The sequence below is a fragment of the Lacerta agilis genome, chromosome 2, assembly GCF_009819535.1.
Source record: "Lacerta agilis isolate rLacAgi1 chromosome 2, rLacAgi1.pri, whole genome shotgun sequence".
Taxonomy (NCBI): Eukaryota; Metazoa; Chordata; class Lepidosauria; order Squamata; family Lacertidae; genus Lacerta; species Lacerta agilis.
This window is the reverse complement of record NC_046313.1, coordinates 104,847,344-104,865,704: the sequence shown is the minus strand read 5'-3', so window position 1 is coordinate 104,865,704 and position 18,361 is coordinate 104,847,344. Positions and strand designations below refer to the sequence as shown.

Below are 18,361 nucleotides of genomic sequence, written 5' to 3'. Positions count from 1 at the left end.
GGGGGGGGAGAGTTAACAGATTCACTGTCTCTGGAAAACATCCATCCACTTTCCCCAAGGTCGAGAGCTACGAAAGTGGCAGAACAGAAAGCACAGAGGGTACGAGCTCAGGTTACAAGACGGAGAAGTGATGTGAATGACTAGGGATGTGAGGGGGTGGGCTTCTTCATTGGGAGCACCGCCATTCCTGTGAAGACGGGTTCTTTGTTCTCTTGCTGGGATCGTTAAAGTTTCTAACTGGTAAGAAGATTCCTTTTCCTTTTACAAGTAGGTAGCCATGTTGGTCTGCCATAGTCAAAACAAAATAAAAAATAAATTCCTTCCAGTAGCACCTTAGAGACTAAGTTTGTTCTTGGTATGAGCTTTCGTGTGCATGCACACTTCTTCAGATACCTTTTCCTTTGTTCTGCTTATCTGTGGCAAAGGGTGGGAGGAAGCCGATTCCCTGAAGCCTGACAGATACTGATCCACAAGACAAGAGCAGCCCATCATTTTGGCAGTGAAGGGCGGAGGTCAAAACAGATTCATCACACACCTTGAGCATTCCAGATTCACACTCTCGCCCCGTTTATCTAGCAACAACTTGCAACTTCTTTTCTACATTTAGTATATGTGACCTTCATTACTTTAATACATATATATGTGTATACAAATTTGAATACAAACACCAGAACATCACAGGGGTTCCATGTATTTAAAATTTATTTCCCCCTTTATGAGTTTCTTATAAGAGTAAGCCTTGAGTGGAACCCTGCATACATTTATAAGGCTTTTCACCAGTGAATGCGCTTATGAATATGAAGGTCTCCACTCCCTCATGCTCTTTCCACATTCCCTACATCTGTGGTTCTCTTCCTGTGTGAGTTAGCTGATGTTTCCTAAGGTGTCCACTTTGGCTGAAGTTCTTTCCACACTCCAAACATTGAAATGGTTTCTCCCCCGTGTGAGTTCGTTGATGTTTTCTAAGTGTGTCACTTACACTGAAGTTTTTCCCACATTCAAAACAATTAAATGGTTTCTCCCCCGTGTGAGTTCGTTGATGTCTTCTAAGGGCTCCACTTTCAGTGAAGTTCTTTCCACATTCAATGCATTTATATGGTTTCTGCTGCATGTGAGTTCGTTGATGTACTCTAAGTGCTGAAATCTGACTGAAGCTCTTTCCACATTCAATGCATTCAAATGGTTTCTCCCCCGTGTGAGTTCGTTGATGTCTTCTAAGTGTTCCATTTCGACTGAAGCTCGTTCCACATTCAACACATTTAAATGGTTTCTCCCCCGTGTGAGTTCGTTGATGTTTTCTAAGTGCTCCATTTTGACTGAAGCTCCTTCCACATTCAATGCATTTAAATGGTTTCTCCCCCGTGTGAGTTCGCTGATGTATCCTAAGTCTTCCATTGTAAAAGAAGCTTTCTCCACACTCTATACATTTAAATGGTTTCTCCCCTGTGTGAATTCGTTGATGATATCTAAGTGCTCCAGTACAACTGAAGCTCCTTCCACATTCGATGCATTCAAATGGTTTCTGCCCCATGTGAGTTCGTTGATGTATTCTAAGTGCTCCACTTTGACTAAAGAACTTTCCACATTCAATGCATTTAAATGGTTTCTCCCCCGTGTGAGTTCGTTGATGGCTTCTAAGGTGAGCATTTAGACGGAAGCCATTTCCACATTCAATACATTTAAATGGTTTCTCCCCTGTGTGAGTTCGTTGATGTGTTATAAGTGCTCCAATTTGACTGAAGCTCCTTCCACATTCAATGCATTCATATGGTTTCTGCCCCGTGTGAGTTCGTCGATGTTTTCTAATTGTTCCACTTTCACTGAAGTTCTTTCCACCTTCAATACATTTAAATGGTTTCTCCCCCGTGTGAGTTTGTTGATGTTTTCTAAGGTTTCCACTTTGACTAAAGCTCTTTCCACACTCCTTACATTTAAAGGGTTTCTCCCCTGTGTGGGTTCGTTGATGTATTCTAAGGTCTCCACTACGACTGAAGCTCTTTCCACATTCAATGCATTTAAATGGTTTCTCCCCTGTGTGAGTTCGTTGATGTGTTATAAGTGCTCCAATTTGACTGAAGCTCCTTCCACATTCAATGCATTCATATGGTTTCTGCCCCGTGTGAGTTCGTTGATGCTTTCTAATTGTTCCACTTTCACTGAAGTTCTTTCCATCTTCAATACATTTAAATGGTTTCTCCCCCATATGAGTTCGTTGATGTCTTATAAGTGTATCACGTAGACTGAAGCCCTTTCCACATTCAATGCATTTAAATGGTTTCTCCCCCGTGTGAGTTCGTTGATGTCTTCTAAGGTGTCCACTTTCAGTGAAGTTCTTTCCACATTCAATGCATTTATATGGTTTCTCCCCCGTGTGAATTCGTTGATGTTTTCTAAGGGCTCCACTTTCAATGAAGTTCTTTCCACATTCAATGCATTTATATGGTTTCTCCCCCGTGTGAGTTCTTTGATGTATTCTAAGGGCTCCACTTTCAATGAAGTTCTTTCCACATTCAATGCATTTAAATGGTTTCTCCCCCGTGTGAGTTTGTTGATGTTTTCTAAGGTTTCCACTTCGACTGAAGTTCTTTCCACATTCAATGCATTTAAATGGTTTCTCCCCCGTGTGAGTTCGCTGATGTATCCTAAGTCTTCCATTGTAAAAGAAGCTTTCTCCACACTCTATACATTTAAATGGTTTCTCCCCTGTGTGAATTCGTTGATGATATCTAAGTGCTCCAGTACAACTGAAGCTCCTTCCACATTCGATGCATTCAAATGGTTTCTCCCCCGTGTGAGTTCGCTGATGTTTTCTAAGGGCTCCACTTTCACTGAAGTTCTTTCCACTTTCAATACATTTAAATGGTTTCTCCCCCGTGTGAGTTCGTTGGTGTCTTCCAAGGGCTCCACTTCGACTGAAGCTCTTACCACATTCAATGCATTTAAATGGTTTCTCCCCCGTGTGAGTTCGTTGATCTTTTCTAAGCGTTTCACTTTGAAAGAAGTTCTTTCCACCTTCAGTACATTTATATGGTTTCTCCCCCGTGTGAATTCGTTGATGTTTTCTAAGGGCTCCACTTTCAATGAAGTTCTTTCCACATTCAATGCATTTAAATGGTTTCTCCCCCGTGTGAGTTCTTTGATGTATTCTAAGGGCTCCACTTTCACTGAAGTTCTTTCCACATTCAATGCATTTAAATGGTTTCTCCCCCGTGTGAGTTCGTTGATGTCTGCTAAGGGCTCCACTTTGACTGAAGCCCTTTCCACACTCCTTACATTTAAAGGGTTTCTCCCCTGTGTGAGTTCGTTGATGTACTCTAAGGTCTGCACTATGACTGAAGCTCTTTCCACATTCGATGCATTCAAATGGTTTCTCCCCCGTGTGAGTTCGTTGATCTTTTCTAAGCGTTTCACTTTGAAAGAAGTTCTTTCCACCTTCAGTACATTTAAATGGTTTCTCCCCCGTGTGAGTTAGTTGATGTCTGCTAAGGGCTCCACTTTGACTGAAGCCCTTTCCACACACCTTACATTTAAAGGGTTTCTCCCCTGTGTGAGTTCGTTGATGTACTCTAAGGTCTGCACTACGACTGAAGCTCTTTCCACATTTGATGCATTCAAATGGTTTCTCCCCCGTGTGAGTTCGTTGATCTTTTCTAAGCGTTTCACTTTGAAAGAAGTTCTTTCCACCTTCAGTACATTTAAATGGTTTCTCCCCCGTGTGAGTTTGTTGATGTCTTCTAAGGGCTCCACTTTGACTGAAGTTCTTTCCACACTCCATACATTGAAATGGTTTCTCCCCCGTGTGAGTTCGTTGATGTTTTCTAAGTGTTCCACTCTCAGAGAAGCTCTTTCCACACTCCATACATTCAAAGGGTTTCTCCCCCGTGTGAGTTCGTTGATGTATTCTAAGGCCTCCATATAGACTGAAGCTCTTTCCACACTCCATGCATTCAAACTGTTTCTTTGCTGTTTCCAATGGATTCACAGATGGCTCCATGGAATCCTGACCATCATCTTCTTCACCTGTTTTTTTTTGGGGGGAGAGAATCTTGTTAGAAAGAAAAGCAAGAAAGGAACTGAACACATTATCAGTCCCCATGTGCACCTTCTCCATTCTCCAGTCCTCTCCAGGTTCCAAATTTTAAGGAATGCAGATGAGATAATGGCAATAGCAACCCATGATCACTCCATTCACACTTAAGTGAGCACCACCATTTTATAATAGAGATCTACGGTGGAACTGGCTTATAAGACACATCTCTGTCTTTTTCTTTTCCAAGTGAGGAAATGATCTCAGGCTCCATTAGCAGTCTCTCCTATGAGTAAGAAGTAAAACTGAAGTGTTCTTTTCAGGGTGGATAAAAATCAATGATTTAAAAATAAATAAATCAAAAAAATCAGATTTTTAAAAATAAGATGGTTTTGAGGAAAATATATTACCATCCAAAAGTTATTCAATCATGAAATAAAGATTAGTTTCTTTAATTTTGTAGAATAAGGCTGTATATGTTTAATTTTTTTGGTAAATAAATTCCATTAATTCTTTTCTGGATTGGTGTGCAACATCATTTTCACCACTTAATCCTGCAGTGGAAATAACACCAGAGATTTAAAAGCCTAGAGGAAGAAAATCTGCCCCCACTACATTATGAAAGGGGTTCAAGGAACAAAGAGCTGCTTTGGAGAAGGCCTCGCCCCTTCCTTCTTCCTGCCTGGACCTCCCTGCCTTTGTTCTCCTCTCCATCTTTTCCTCTTTCTCCCTCCGCCACCCAGTCATCCATGTCCCCATCTCCTCTCCCCTGGAACTCACCAGATTTCTCCAAGGGGCCCGGGAGGGGATGCTTAGAGGTTGTAGGGAGGGATGCGGGAGACAGTTTGACCAGGTCAGCTATCCATCTTCCTCCCTCCATTCTGACCAGGTTTGCAGGTTCAATTTCTTGAGGACTGCAGAAGCCAGGGCAAGTTGTAGCTTCCTGGGAAGGAAGAAGCAAAGGTCGTCTCAGAGCCCTGGCAGGGATTCTCCTGCCCCTGTAGAAGCTCCTATTGGGCACTCGCTTCCCAAGAGCCTCCACCCATTTTCAAACACCTTTGGCAATTCCTTCCATCTGCCTGCCCCCCCTCCCTTCCTAAGGCTGGCATGGTATGGACAGTAGTGGCCTTGTGGCAGTTGCCTAAAGGGCCACAATAAATGTGATAATGTGTACCCCTGTAAATCCTTGAGTGTCCTTCTAATAGAGAAGTTATGGCAGCCTGTGCTTTATAAAACTCATTATTTTGCAAGTTGCCGCCACCCCCCCCCCATTGGGGCAGAAATACAGCTAATAAGAGAATCACAAAGATACAGCTGGAAGCCCAAACACGAGTTGCTACATGATGCAAATGCCTGCATGTCACACAGGTTCCCAAGATGCACAACATAACAGAACGCGGTAGGAATCAAAACTTATTCAGCAAAAATGGTCAGTGCTTATTGGCCATGTGTATTATAAATAAAATGAGGTAATGATGAATATCAGGAACGTGCAACTCCAAAGGGACTTTGGGGGGAACATAACAAAAATTTAGATTGTTTTGGCAACAATAAACATTAAAACAAGGAACTGCTGAGCATACACAGAAAGAGGAGCATGTGCAGAAGTGGTTGCGGAGAGGAGGCGGCGCCTTCAAAGGTCCCATAATCGACCCAAAACAACACAGAAGTCTACCTGTCCATTGAGGTCCACCGCTTGGACATCTCTGATGTATATGATCAGTGAAAATTTAAATGCTTTGTTTGAAATTATATAAATACCACTGCTTGCGGAACGATCCAACTGTAACCTATTGCTTTGCAATAAACAATGTCAGACTCCTAACTCCTCTGGTTTCTGAGTTTTATTGGCGTAAACTCAAGAGATAAGCCATTTTCTGGCTTACAACAGCTTGAGAGTAGATCCCATGGAACAAAAGACTTAATTTGCAAAGGACTGCTCTGAATACATGGGTGGCCCTTGTATGGAGAAGTAAGTTATATAAATGTAGGAAAAATTATCTCAACCTTTCCTACATTTATATAATTTTTCCTACATTTATATATATGTAATACTGTATTATTACAATATGTGTAGGTAAGTTTGGACATACCCTACAACATGCGAGCACATACTTTTAAGAATTAAGTACCAGTTGATATATAAGTCAGCGACTAGGAACGCTTTCCAACAGTCTTTGCAACAGCTTCATAACAATACAATCGTGGGAGCTAGCATAGCCCCTTGTCGACGTATTTTACAAGCCATGGAGCTTTTTTTGAACTTAAATTTAGGTTTCTACCTTTGGAATGAAGCTTAATTAGAGTTACGAGTTGGAATATTACCACTCACTATCTGGGAGCGTTCTCTTTGTTTGAAGTTTCTTATCCTCCCCCTATATTTAAAAGCAACTTAGCTACCTTGAGTTACATAAAATATAATTTCTTCTTTTTTCCCCTTCTGAGGAAACTCATAGATCACACAGTGAAACGAGACTTTTAGCCGGCAACTCGTCAAGTTTGTTTGGTATATATTTTTGATATTCAGAGTTAATTGTTAGGTTTGTTAAGTTATTATTTTCCTTTGGATTAGTTTATAACTTTTTGAAGTTTTTTTTGAGCTATCCTGCTCTCATATACATTGTTTATTTAAGTATTGCTATATAAATATACGCACATCTCGTTACAGGGATCTTTCACGGTGTAGATTTTTTTGTTAATTGGATATTCCCGTGACTTTCTTTCTTTCTTTCTTTCTTTCTTTTTTTGCCTAGTTCTCTTGTGAGGAGGGCTGTGTGAGACTCCACTGTTTGTCCACCACTGGTAACGAGATATTAAAGAATGATTTTTTAAAAGAAAAAAAGTGTCCCCGGATTCATTGAAAAAAATCTGGTAACCATAGCCCAGGCTCGTGCTGGAGGCTGTGCCTAAAGCGCCCGCTTTGCTGGGGAAGATGGTGCTAGAAAGGAGAAGGGAGGGTTATAAGGTATAATTTTAATTTCAAGTATATAAGCTGTATAAAATTATAAGCAGAAGAAAAGAATATGCTATAACCCACAAAGGGAAGTTGGGGGAAGTCATGGGGGGATTAATTGGAATGTAAAATGCAATTTGAACTTTTGATTATTCTATAATTTGTTATAAAATCTGAATAATTTTTTTTTTTTAATTTAAAGTTCCAAAGTTTTTTTTTTATCAAAGACCAAGTGGGAAACTCATTCAAGGGCCACAGGTGCAGTACTTGACAGTTACGATAGAATAATTTCTGCATTGCATCAGCTGCATATTGATACCACAAGAAATCAGGCCACAAACATTTTGAATAAAATGGAGGAGCCTGAATTTATGGTAATATTATATTTGTGGAGTCATTTGCTGGATGAATTCCATAAGGCTAGTTAATCACTGGAAGACCCCAAAATTAGCCTAGATGTACCGTATTTTAGGCTCCATAAGACACACTTTCCCTCCTAAAAAGGAAGGGAAAAATCCCTGTGCGCCTTATGAAGGTTTCGCTCCTGCTGCCTCCCCCCATCCCCCGCCGCATTCGGCGGGAGGTGGGGGGAGGCAGCCGCGAAGTTGCTGGATCATGCCAGCACCTCCGTTCGCCAAAAGAAGCTGCTTTCAGCGAACGGAGGTGCTGGCACGATCCAGCAACACCCTCTGCGCTTCCCGCTGCCTCCCCCCATCCCCCGCCACGTTCAGCGGGAGGTGGGGGGAGGCACCTGCGATGCCTGCTTTTGGGATTGGTGGGCGGCAGGGAGGTTGGTGGAGAAAACAGCGGGGATGCTGCTGCTTTCTCCACCACCCTGCACCCCGATGCCAAAAGCAGGCTCATCCCCGCTTGCTTTAAAGGGACATGGGGACGAGGGGAGAAACGGAGCATTCTCCCCCTCATCCCCATGTCCCTTTAAAGCAAGCGGGGATGAGCTGCTGTGAAGGGAGAAGGGGCTCCCCCTCCAGCGCCCGCCTCCCTGCCTTTTAGAGGAGGAAAACCAGGAAAATATTTTTTCCCTTGTTTTTCCCCTTTAAAAAACAGATGCGTCTTGTGGTCCGGAGCGCCTTATGAACCGAAAAATACTGTATGCAGTAAACTGTATGCTTCACTTTCTGATTTTGTTAAAGGTTCCAGAGATCTTTTTGATCATTTTAAAGAACAGGCAAAGGACAAATTGCCTGATGTTGATTACAAGAAAATCAGAAGATACAGAAGGAGGCATATAGTTGAGGATGAAGATGAAGCTTTAGAGAACCTTAAGCCAAGAGACAAGTTCAGAATCAAAGCATTTATACCCGTGATAGACATTAGAATCAAATCTGGCACAAAGGGCATCAGTATACATTGATGCTGCAAAAAAGACTGGTGACTGGGAGCGACCGCCAAGATCACATAACACTGGTCTTGAAAGACCTGCATTGGCTCCCAGTATATTTCTGAGCACAATTCAAAATGTTGGTGCTGACCTTTAAAGCCCTAAACGGCCTCTGCCCAGTATACCTGGAGCGTCTCCACCCCCATTGTTCAGACCAGACACTGAGATCCAGCTCCGAGGGCCTTCTGGCGGTTCCCTCACTGTGAGACGCAAAGCTAGAGGGAACCAGGCAGAGGGCCTTCTCGGTAGTGGCACCCGCCCTGTGGAACACCCTCCCATCAGACATCAAGGAAATAAACAACTACCTGCAATTTAGAAGACACCTGAAGCCCTATTTAGGGAAGTTTTTAATGATTGATGTTTTTATGTAATTAATCTTTTGTTGGAAGCTGCCCAGAGTGGCTGGGGAAACCCAGCCAGATGGGCGGGGTATAAATAATAAATGATAAAAGTATACAGTTGAATGGGTATTGGGTAGATGCATTAATATAATTAGTCCTGTACAGTAAAATATTTTTTTTATGTACAGGCTGTATAGTATTGGTATTATTTGTGAATGTGGTATATTAGAAATACCATCTTTTACACTCACTAAGTGTAACAGGGTACAAAGGTCTGCTGTCCCAATGAACAGTGTGGACTACTATGGTGATATTGATATTATATATAAAAATGCATTGTATAAACTACAATCGCATTGTACAGATGTCCCCGTTTCCGGGGGACAGTCCCTGGATTTAGAAATCAGTCCCCTGACAAAATCCATCCCCTTCAACTGAAGTTGAAAAGTGTCCCCGGGTTCACTTTTTTTTTGTAAATTGTGTTTCTAAAAAAACAATTTTTGTAAATTGTGTTTCTAAAAAAACTTTTGTTATTGCCAAATGCCAATGTGTTTGCATTATTAAGTTTGTTATGAATAAAAAAATCATTTCTAGTGAGAGCTGAACAACTATTGCTATACTTCTTATTTGTATTTCACTATTAATATACTTTGTAATTATATTTCAGTTCAAAAATTACTTTTGAGAAAATATGTAGACTGAGAAAATATGTACGCACCCCCCATGTTGCGGACGTTCAAGTTGCGAACACCCGCAACCCGGAAGTGTTTCCAGAGTGCACACGACCCCCAGATGCGCAAAAGCGTTCTGTGCACTTCACGCATGCACAGAAGCGCCCAAATCGTGCTTCTTCCGGGTTTTTTTTTTTTTTTGGTGCGTTCGTGTTATGCACGCCTGTGTTACGTACCACAACCCGGAACGGATCACGTACGTATTTTGTTATGTGTAAATGGCTTTAGATACCTATTAGGTCCATAAATTCTTAGGCATGCTGGTCACATGACCCGGAAGCTGTACGCTGGCTCCCTTGGCCAGTAAAGTGAGATGAGCGCCGCAACCCCAGAGTCATCCGTGACTGGACCTAATGGTCAGGGGTCCCTTTACCTAGGTCCATAAATTACCATATAGCATATATTGAACACAAAAAACAGCAACAATTTGTTGTTGACAAAGGACAACTGGACAAATGAAGGGCCCAATTACCTTCAGTAGCTTATGGACACATCAAACCTAAATACAGCCCTGCTCCCACTACTTTATTGAAACAAAATTTTAAAAAAATCCTTCCAGCACCTTAGAAACCAACTAAGTTTATTATTGGTATGAGCTTTCGTGTGCATACAAACTTTTTTAGATACACCCACTACTTTATGAAAGGGATTCAAAAAACAAAGAGCTGCTTTGGAGAAGGCCTCACCCCTTCCTCCTTCTGCCAGAATCTCCCTGCCTTTGTTTTCTTCTCCATCTTTTCCGCTTTCTCCCTCCGCCATCCATCTATGTCCCCATCTCCTCTACAAAATGGAAGACTTGGATGTTCTTGCTGTTTCTTATTTTGTTGTAAGCAGCACAGAGTGGCTGGGGAAACCCAGGCAATGGGCGGGGTATTATTATTATTATTATTAAGGCGAGCCTGGCCACCAATGCCCAAGCCTCTCCCGTTTTCCGCCTCCTTCCCTGCAACATTCTTTGCACCAGATCCGTGCAGGAAGAAGCTTGTCTCTTTCCACAGCTGAAACACCCCTCCCCCCCACTCCACCTTCAAGGCCCCATTGCAAAAACACCTCCCTTTCCTCCATTTTCTTATTCTCCCCGCCCAGAATTTGTGCAGGCCGCCTCTCCCCGTCCCGGGGCTTCTCATCCTGGACCCCCACCCTCTTCCCCGCCACTGGCTTTGCACTCACCCGAAATCCTGGCGACGCTGGCAGCTATCCCGGGCAGCGGGAGCGGGAATGGGAGCCCCCGCGTGGGAGGCAGGATATCTCCGCTGGATAATTGTAAGGGGGAGATAAGGGAGGGAACCTGGGCTTCCAGTATAGGGAACATATGCTCGATGCCTTAAGGGTTAAAGTCAGAGAGTGCAAGCTGCCAGAGAGAGCGAGAGAAAGAAAGAGAGGGTGGGGCTGCTCGATACTGACTTGGGAAAGGGGGGCGCGGCTTAAGCAGAACAGCTGGCCCGCTCCCTCTGCCGTCGTGCACTGCCCTTGTCCTGCAAAGAATCGGGTGAGCGCAAAGCGCCTTGGGGTGCAGCAAGCTTGGGGGGGGTGTTTGTGCAATGCATTGCAATGCAATATCCATGGAATTGGGTTGGGGGTGGAGAGAGAGCAGGCAGGGAAGCGGAGGGTCTAGTGTGGGGGTGTTGCAGGTGATTCATCCTCGTTGCAAAGAAGAGACAGGGGCCTCTCACACACCCAGAGAGAGAGAGAGAGACGTGCGTCTGCATGCACACACAGATCACATGAAGAGCACTGTAGTTTAATCAAGCCCATCTAGTCCCGCACCCTGCTGGAATCATAGAATCGTAGAGGTGGAAGGGGACCCCGAGAGTCATCTAGTCTAGTCCAACCCCCTGCAATGCAGGAATCTCAGCACTGTCTCCTCATGGTGGCCAAGCCTGCCAGGAGGATTGGAGTCCTCTCCCCTCCAGTGGCTTCCAGCAACTGCAATTCAATTAGGCATAATAATAATACTACAACAATAACAACATTATTTATACCCGCTCATCTGGCTTGGTTTCCCCAGCCATTCGGAAGACTCCCAACAGAATATTTTTTTAAAAACCAATGAAACATCAAACATTAAAAACTTCTACATACAGAGCTGGCTTCAGATGTCAGATAGATGTTTATTTTCGTGACATTTGACAGGAGGGCATTCCACAGGGTGGGCAGCACTACTGAGAAGGCCCTATGCCTGGTCCCTGTCATTGAATTGCTATATAATGGTAATAGAGTATCTATCCTAAATTTGTCAGCTTCTCTCAAAGAAGCAGGATCAGGAAGTTCTTAATGTTTGATGTCTTAGTATGATTTTATATTTTGCTGGAAGCTGCCCAAAGTGGGCTGGGGAATTATTATTATTATTATTATTATTATTATTATTATTATTATTATACCACTTGTTCAGTCTGAAATTTTTTTTGTACCAGTGCATTTGGAAGCATCAGAATAACTTGAGGTTATATATTCATACAAAACCTTTGCTCCCAATTCATCATTTGCAATCCTACCAGCTGAATTTGATCTGAGTCCTGGGATAGTTCAGGGTCAGCAAACCTTTTCAGCAGGGAGCCAGTCCACTGTCCCTCAGACCTTGTGGGGGGCCGGACTCTATTTTGAAGGGGGGGGAAATGAACGTATTACTATGCCCCACAATTAACCCAGAGATGCATTTTAAATAAAAGGGAGCATTCTACTCATGTAAAAACACGCTGATTCCTGGACCGTCTGCGGGCCAGATTTAGAAGGCGATTGGGCTGGATCCAGCCCCTGGGCCTTAGTTTGCCTACCCATGCTTTACACTTACCTGGTTTGCACATGATGTTAATGTGCCAAGGGTGGAGAACTCCAGACCTGGGGGGCCAAATGCACATGTGGTCTGTGGTCCTCTGAATTCACCCCACCCTCTTCCATGGCTCTGCTTCGCCCCTTAGCCAGCTGGGTTGAGTCTTTCAACTCTTGACAATGCCTCCTCCTCGCCTAGATAGAGGGCAGATTTTTGTCTCAGATATAACTTCCTGTACAAAGGCAAAAGCTGCGCTCCTTATTTCACCCACTTTTGCCTCTCTTACCCTGACCAGCCCTGGCATGTGGCCCCTGGAAGACGATCCAGGAGGGAACCTGGCCCTTGGTCTGAAAAACAGTGGAAGCTTCCAAACTGACAGTTGTGCAAGAGCATGCAAACCTGAGGCCTGCCCACACCCCACTGGCTATGATTTCCGCTGTTCCTGGCCGTTGGTCATGCCGGCAGGGGCTAATGGGAGTTGGACTTAAACTGACCAAGAGTCAGGAAACCAAGCCCTATGAGGAATGGTTGAGGGAACTATAGATATAGTATGAAAAAAGCAAGACATTTAGAGAGATGTTATCACAGCTGTAGGGCATGTGTAAATTTCTCTTCCCCTTGCTAGGATCTCAGCACTCGAGGTGCTGTTTTTGTTGTTGTTTAGTAGTGTCCGACTCTTCGTGACCCCATGGACCAGAGCACGCCAGGCACTCCTGTCTTCCACTGCCTCCCACAGTTTGGTCAAACTCTTGTTGGTAGCTTCGAGAACACCGTCCAACCATCTTGTCCTCTGTTGTCCCCTTCTCCTTGTGCCCTCCATCTTTCCCAGCATCAGGGTCTTTTCCAAAGAGTCTTCTCTTCTCATGAGGTGGCCAAAGTACTGGAGCCTCAATTTCAGGATCTGTTCTTCCAGTGAGCACTCAGGGCTGATTTCTTTAAGGATGGATGTTTGATCTTTTTGCAGTCCATGGGACTCTCAAGAGTCTGCTCCAGCACCATAATTCAAAAGCATCAATTCTTCGGTGATCAGCCTTCTTTATGGTCCAGCTCTCACTTCCATACATTACTACTATGAAAACTATAGCTTTAACTGTACGGACATTTGTTGGCAAGGTGATGTCCCTGCTTTTTAAGATGCTAGCTAGGTTTGTCATTGCTTTTCTCCCAAAAAGCAGGCGTCTTCTAATTTCGTGACTGTTGTCACCATCTGCAGTGATCATGGAACCCAAGAAAGTAAAATCTTTCACTGCCTCCATTTCTTCCCCTTCTATTTTCCAGTAAGTGATGGGACTAGTGGCCATGCTATTTAGTTTATTACCCATAACCCCCCCTCATTTGCTAGTAGAATCATTGCTACAGAGGTCTTGTGTATATGGTTGTGTACAGGTCTACTGGCAGTGTTGATCGTCTTACACGCATGCAATTATGGTGCTTTTTATACAAGGGTATACACAGTACTGGAACCTCTTTCCCACCTAATTAAGCGGGGTCACTCCCTGGCTCCAACGGGGGGCTCCGATTGCCGCCCCTGCTATTATGCTATTAGCCTTAAATTTCCTTTCTAAAGTATCAAATTATTCTATATTACAATATTTTTAAAGATATAATTTAAATTTCTTCCAATCTTCTTCCACCATCTCCTCCTTCTGGTCACGTAGTCTCCCAGTCATTTCGGCGAGCTCCATTAAGTCCATAACCTTCATTTGCCATTCATCTATTATTGGTATCTCTTGCGTCTTCCAATTCTTTGCCAATAAAATTCTGGCAGCTGTCGTGGCATACAGAAAAAAAGTAATATCTTTCCTTTCTCCTCTTCTATTAACAAATATGTTGGTCACTTTCCTTTTTTATTAAACGGTTTCATTGCTATTGCCTCAACTGGAGACAGCCACCATGGTATTTTAGGTTCTAAGAAATCTTTGTATTTATTCCATACCTTTACCAATGCTTTCCTTATTATATGATTATAAAACCCTTTGTTTTTTTATCCCTCTCATAACATAAATACACATGCCAGCCAAATTTGTTACCATGTCCTTCTAAATCAAGAATTTCTTCTCTTTCTTATTTTATCCAATCCTTCAACCAAACAATGCAAGATGCCTCATAATACAATGTAAAGTCTGGGAGTGAGAGGCCGCTTCTATCTTTCGTGTCAATCATTATTTTATGTTTTATCCTAATCCTCTTACCACTGCAGACAAATTTTGATATATCTTTTTGTAACAAGAAGTTTGCCTGTTGGCTGTTATCGGGATTGATTGAAATAAAAAATCTTTGGTAAGACATTCATCTTTATTGCTGCTATCCCACCTAAAAGGGAAAGGTTCATTCTATTCCAAACTTCCAAATTCTTTTTTATCTCAATCCAAACTTTCTCATAATTAACTTTATATAAATTCAAGTTATTATTTGTAAGCCAAATTCCTAGATATTTGACCATTTTTTAAAATAAATCTCCATGTTTATCATGACTTCTAACTCTTCCCCCCCCCCCAAAAAAATCAGTCATATTTTTAACTATCATCTTTGTTTTTCCTTTATTTATCTTTAATCCAGCCACCCGCCCAAATTCCTGAATTTTCTCCAAAAGTATTGGGAGATGTTGCAAAAATGTGAAGACACTAGCAGGATTGAAATAAATCCTAGAACGTGGACATTAGAATAAAGATTTAAAGTGCGAGATAAAGTTTTGAAAGCAGAAAACCTACTGAAGGGGGGGAGGGAAGTTACAGGCTCAGCAGAGCAGAAGGCCTTTGTGTATGTTATTGTATTGCTGAAAAAATTGTTTGAGAGAGAAAAAAATATTTTTTTAAAATCACCTGGGCAGAAGTTCCGTAGCAAAAAATGAATTGAAAAACCCAGTTCTAATGTTTTGTTATTATAATTAATTTTGACTGAGGCATCTGGTATGCTTTTTAACAGCTGCAGAATTCCAGTAAAGTGTGCCTGGTGTCCTCTATAGGGCAGGAAGACCAGCAGCAGAGACCATGACATACAGACCTATCCCCTGACTGGTTGTAAGTAAAGCCAGCTAGCAGGTGGGGAATTGCTGGGGGCAGGCTGTGGTTACTGGGGCAGTGCCCCACTGATTCCAGCGGGCGCAGCTTTCCCACAGATGTGGAACATTTTGTCTGTTGAGCTACCTGCCTGCTGTGTGTAGTTGTGAATAGTAAAAAAGCCTACCACAAACAACAACAACCTGAGCACCTCACCTAAATTCCAATCGGTTATCAGTGACTCATTGTTCTTCTTAGAACTAGTGGGAGGGGGGACTCTTTTGGGGCCCAATACTGGTATATTCCTTTAAACTTGCACAGCAAGTATGGGGCATCCACAGCCCTCCAGATGTTGATGGCAGCCGAAGTCCACCAACTTAAGGAGGGCCATAGGTTCTCCCCCCCCCCCGCCGCTTTAGAGACTTCCCTCCAAGGAACTTGGGGTTGAATTCTGCCATCTTTGGAATTCCACATCTTTCCTCAAGGAATTCTACTTACTTGGCCATGTGGCTCGACCTGGGATCACCATATAGAACTCCTTATATTTGTTTTAGAGAGTTCTAGCAAAGTAGGCCCACTGGAAGCCAGAACTCTTAGGTATCTCTTATAAAGGAAGGGTTCCTGATTCATAGACAGAGGCATATGTGATTTTATTATGAAAACGGGAGTGACCCAGAGGTAACCTTCAATTATAGACCAATTTCTCTACTGAACTGCGACTAAAAAATCTTTGCAGGTATCCTAGCAGACTAAAAATGTCTTAAAAGAAGTGTCTCTGAAGAAGTGTGCATGCACACGAAAGCACATACCAAGAACAAACTTAGTTGGTCTCTAAGGTGCTACCGGAATTTTTTTTAATAAAAACAAATAATCCAAATCAGGCAGGATTCCTCCCTGGATGAGAAATCCAGAATAACACCAGGAATGTTATCAATATACTAGCTGACACAGCCACGCGTTGCTGTGGTTTTTTATGTTTTTTAATGATTGTATTGATTTAGTGAAATTGAAGAAGTTCCCCTGTTCAACTTCTGGTTTGTCCCAGCCACAACAACCCTGTGTTGTAGCTTAGGCTGGCCCAGGGTCACTCGGCGAGATTAGTAGCGAGATTCGAACCCTGGTCTCTCTCTTAAATGCCCCTTTAATAGAATTAAACCTTTGCCCTAGATTTACTATCTCCTCCCCCCCCTCTGGAAACCTAATACATGGTACAGTCCGCTCTGGCATTGAGCCTGGGGTCAGAAGGGACCATAACAATGCAAGGAGGGTGATGGGGAACTGGTAGGGTCCTTATACGTTTGTGTGCGGCGCTTTTTCCTCTTCTGATAACTGGAGTTTCATTTGTAAAGCGATACAGCAGTGCAGAAAGGATTGTGTTTGGAGACAGGATAGGGAGCGAAGCATAGTTGCTGAGTTTCTCATCCTACATTTCCCCCCCCCACCAGAAGGAATGGTATGGCCCAGGCCTAAAAACCTTTTCCTGCCTGGAGCTGAAACTACTAAGAACGTTTCTGGCTGGGGAAGGAGAGTTTAGGCCTTCCTCTTAACTGTTTTTTGGGCGGTAAGGCCCTTGGCAGAGGCTGGGGCTAGGGAGATTAATAGGGGGTTGTCCCTGCTGTCTAAAAATGGCTGGCTGAGGTGAAGGTTTTTTGGTTGGTGCACAGTCTGTGACGCTGCCCTGCGATGAGCCTTTCTATTGGTTGTTGTTCAAAGTCTTCAGTTCTGTTGCTGGTGACACGTAATGTGTGTGCCAATTTTTTTTGCCTTTATTCTATATTTTAGGCATCACAGGTGTGGTTTTTTAAAAATTTTCTTATGCCAGATCCTTCCTCAATGGTCATGTTACACTTTGTCCTAATTTGATGCTGTTTGGTGAAGCGGTTACGGAGCAAGGTGGTGACACGTGCGCACGCAATGAGAACATTTTTATATACCGTATTTTTCGCTCCATAAGATGCACCTTTTCTCTCCGAAAAGGTAAGGGAAAAAGTTGGAGCATCTTAATGGCGTGAAGGCTCCCTGTCGAGCAAGCTGCAAGAGGCAGCGGGCGGCGGAGATGCTGCTGGATCCTCCCCACCTCCGTTCCCCAAAACAGGCTTGTTTTTGGGAACGGAGGTTGTGGGGTGGATCCAGCAGCAGCAGCTGCTCTCCCCGCTGCCGCTTCCCCTCCGCCGCATTCGGCGGGGGGTGGCAGCGGAGAAGCTGCTGGATCTTCCCCACCAACTCTGTTCACAAAAACAGGCTTGTTTTTGGGAACGGAGGTTGTGGGGTGGATCCAGCAGCAGCAGCTGCTGCTCTCCCCACTGCCGCTTCCCCTCCGCCGCGTTCAGCGGGGGGTGGGGGTGGCAGCGGAGAAGCTCCCCACCACCTCCGTTCACAAAAACAGGTTTGAAAAACTGGTGTTCACAAACAGCAAACCGGCTCCCCCCCCCCCTTGCGTTTAGCTAGCCGGAGCTGTCCCTGCTCGCTGTAATGCAAGTGGGGGGGGGAGCAGGTTTGAAGCAGCATCAATCTGGCTCTCCACCACTTTGCCTAAACTCCTTTTAAACTTCAAAGTTTCCTGATCGTCGCAATCAGAGAAAAGGCTGGGACCCTGGGGGCAAAACAAAGCTGAGGAAATCTCACTTTAAAAAAATTATGGGTACTGTAATTTACCCCGGCAAAAGCACAATGGAGCAGATATCGTTATCCGGGTGAGGTGAAGGGAATAAAGCGGATGAATAGGGTGTCGGAAGGGAGAGATATTCCCGATTGTCCTGTTTACAAACAAAAGATGTGGTTGTCGCCTGACAGGATTTTGTGGGGGTGGGGGAACTGAACATTTGCATGTACCGGTACATTTGCCATTCTCTTGACTTCTCTAGTTTTATTTGTTCACTAATAAAATCCTTTTTCCTGTATCAGATGGATCTCTGTGTTTTTACCTCCTCTGGGATACAGAAGTTTAAAAAGTGGAATGAAGGGATAAATTTTAGAGATAGTGTCCAAGAATAAAGACAAAAATGCGTACCCAAGCATAACAAGTTTTCCTTAAGGTTCAGTGTTTTATTTTCAGATCGATACATTTGTATCCCCTTTCAGGGAAGATTTAACAGCTAACAGCTTTACCCTATTGTTCTTAAGCGGGAGTGTTATCAGTAT

General features: G+C 43.5%; 1 long non-coding RNA gene and 1 pseudogene across 1 annotated transcript; both read right to left on the bottom strand.

Moving 5' to 3' along the window:
- The window catches only part of LOC117042370, a 28,791-nt pseudogene extending 24,980 nt beyond the window's left edge, over positions 1 to 3,811 (bottom strand).
- Positions 3,812 to 3,889: 78 nt separating this feature from the next.
- Positions 3,890 to 10,817, bottom strand: LOC117042093. Its single transcript, XR_004426045.1, has 3 exons — positions 10,622 to 10,817; positions 4,808 to 4,970; positions 3,890 to 4,020 (listed from the first exon to the last, which is right to left on the bottom strand). It is a non-coding gene; the product is annotated as an uncharacterized LOC117042093 (long non-coding RNA).
- Between the last annotated feature and the right edge of the window lie 7,544 nt (positions 10,818 to 18,361).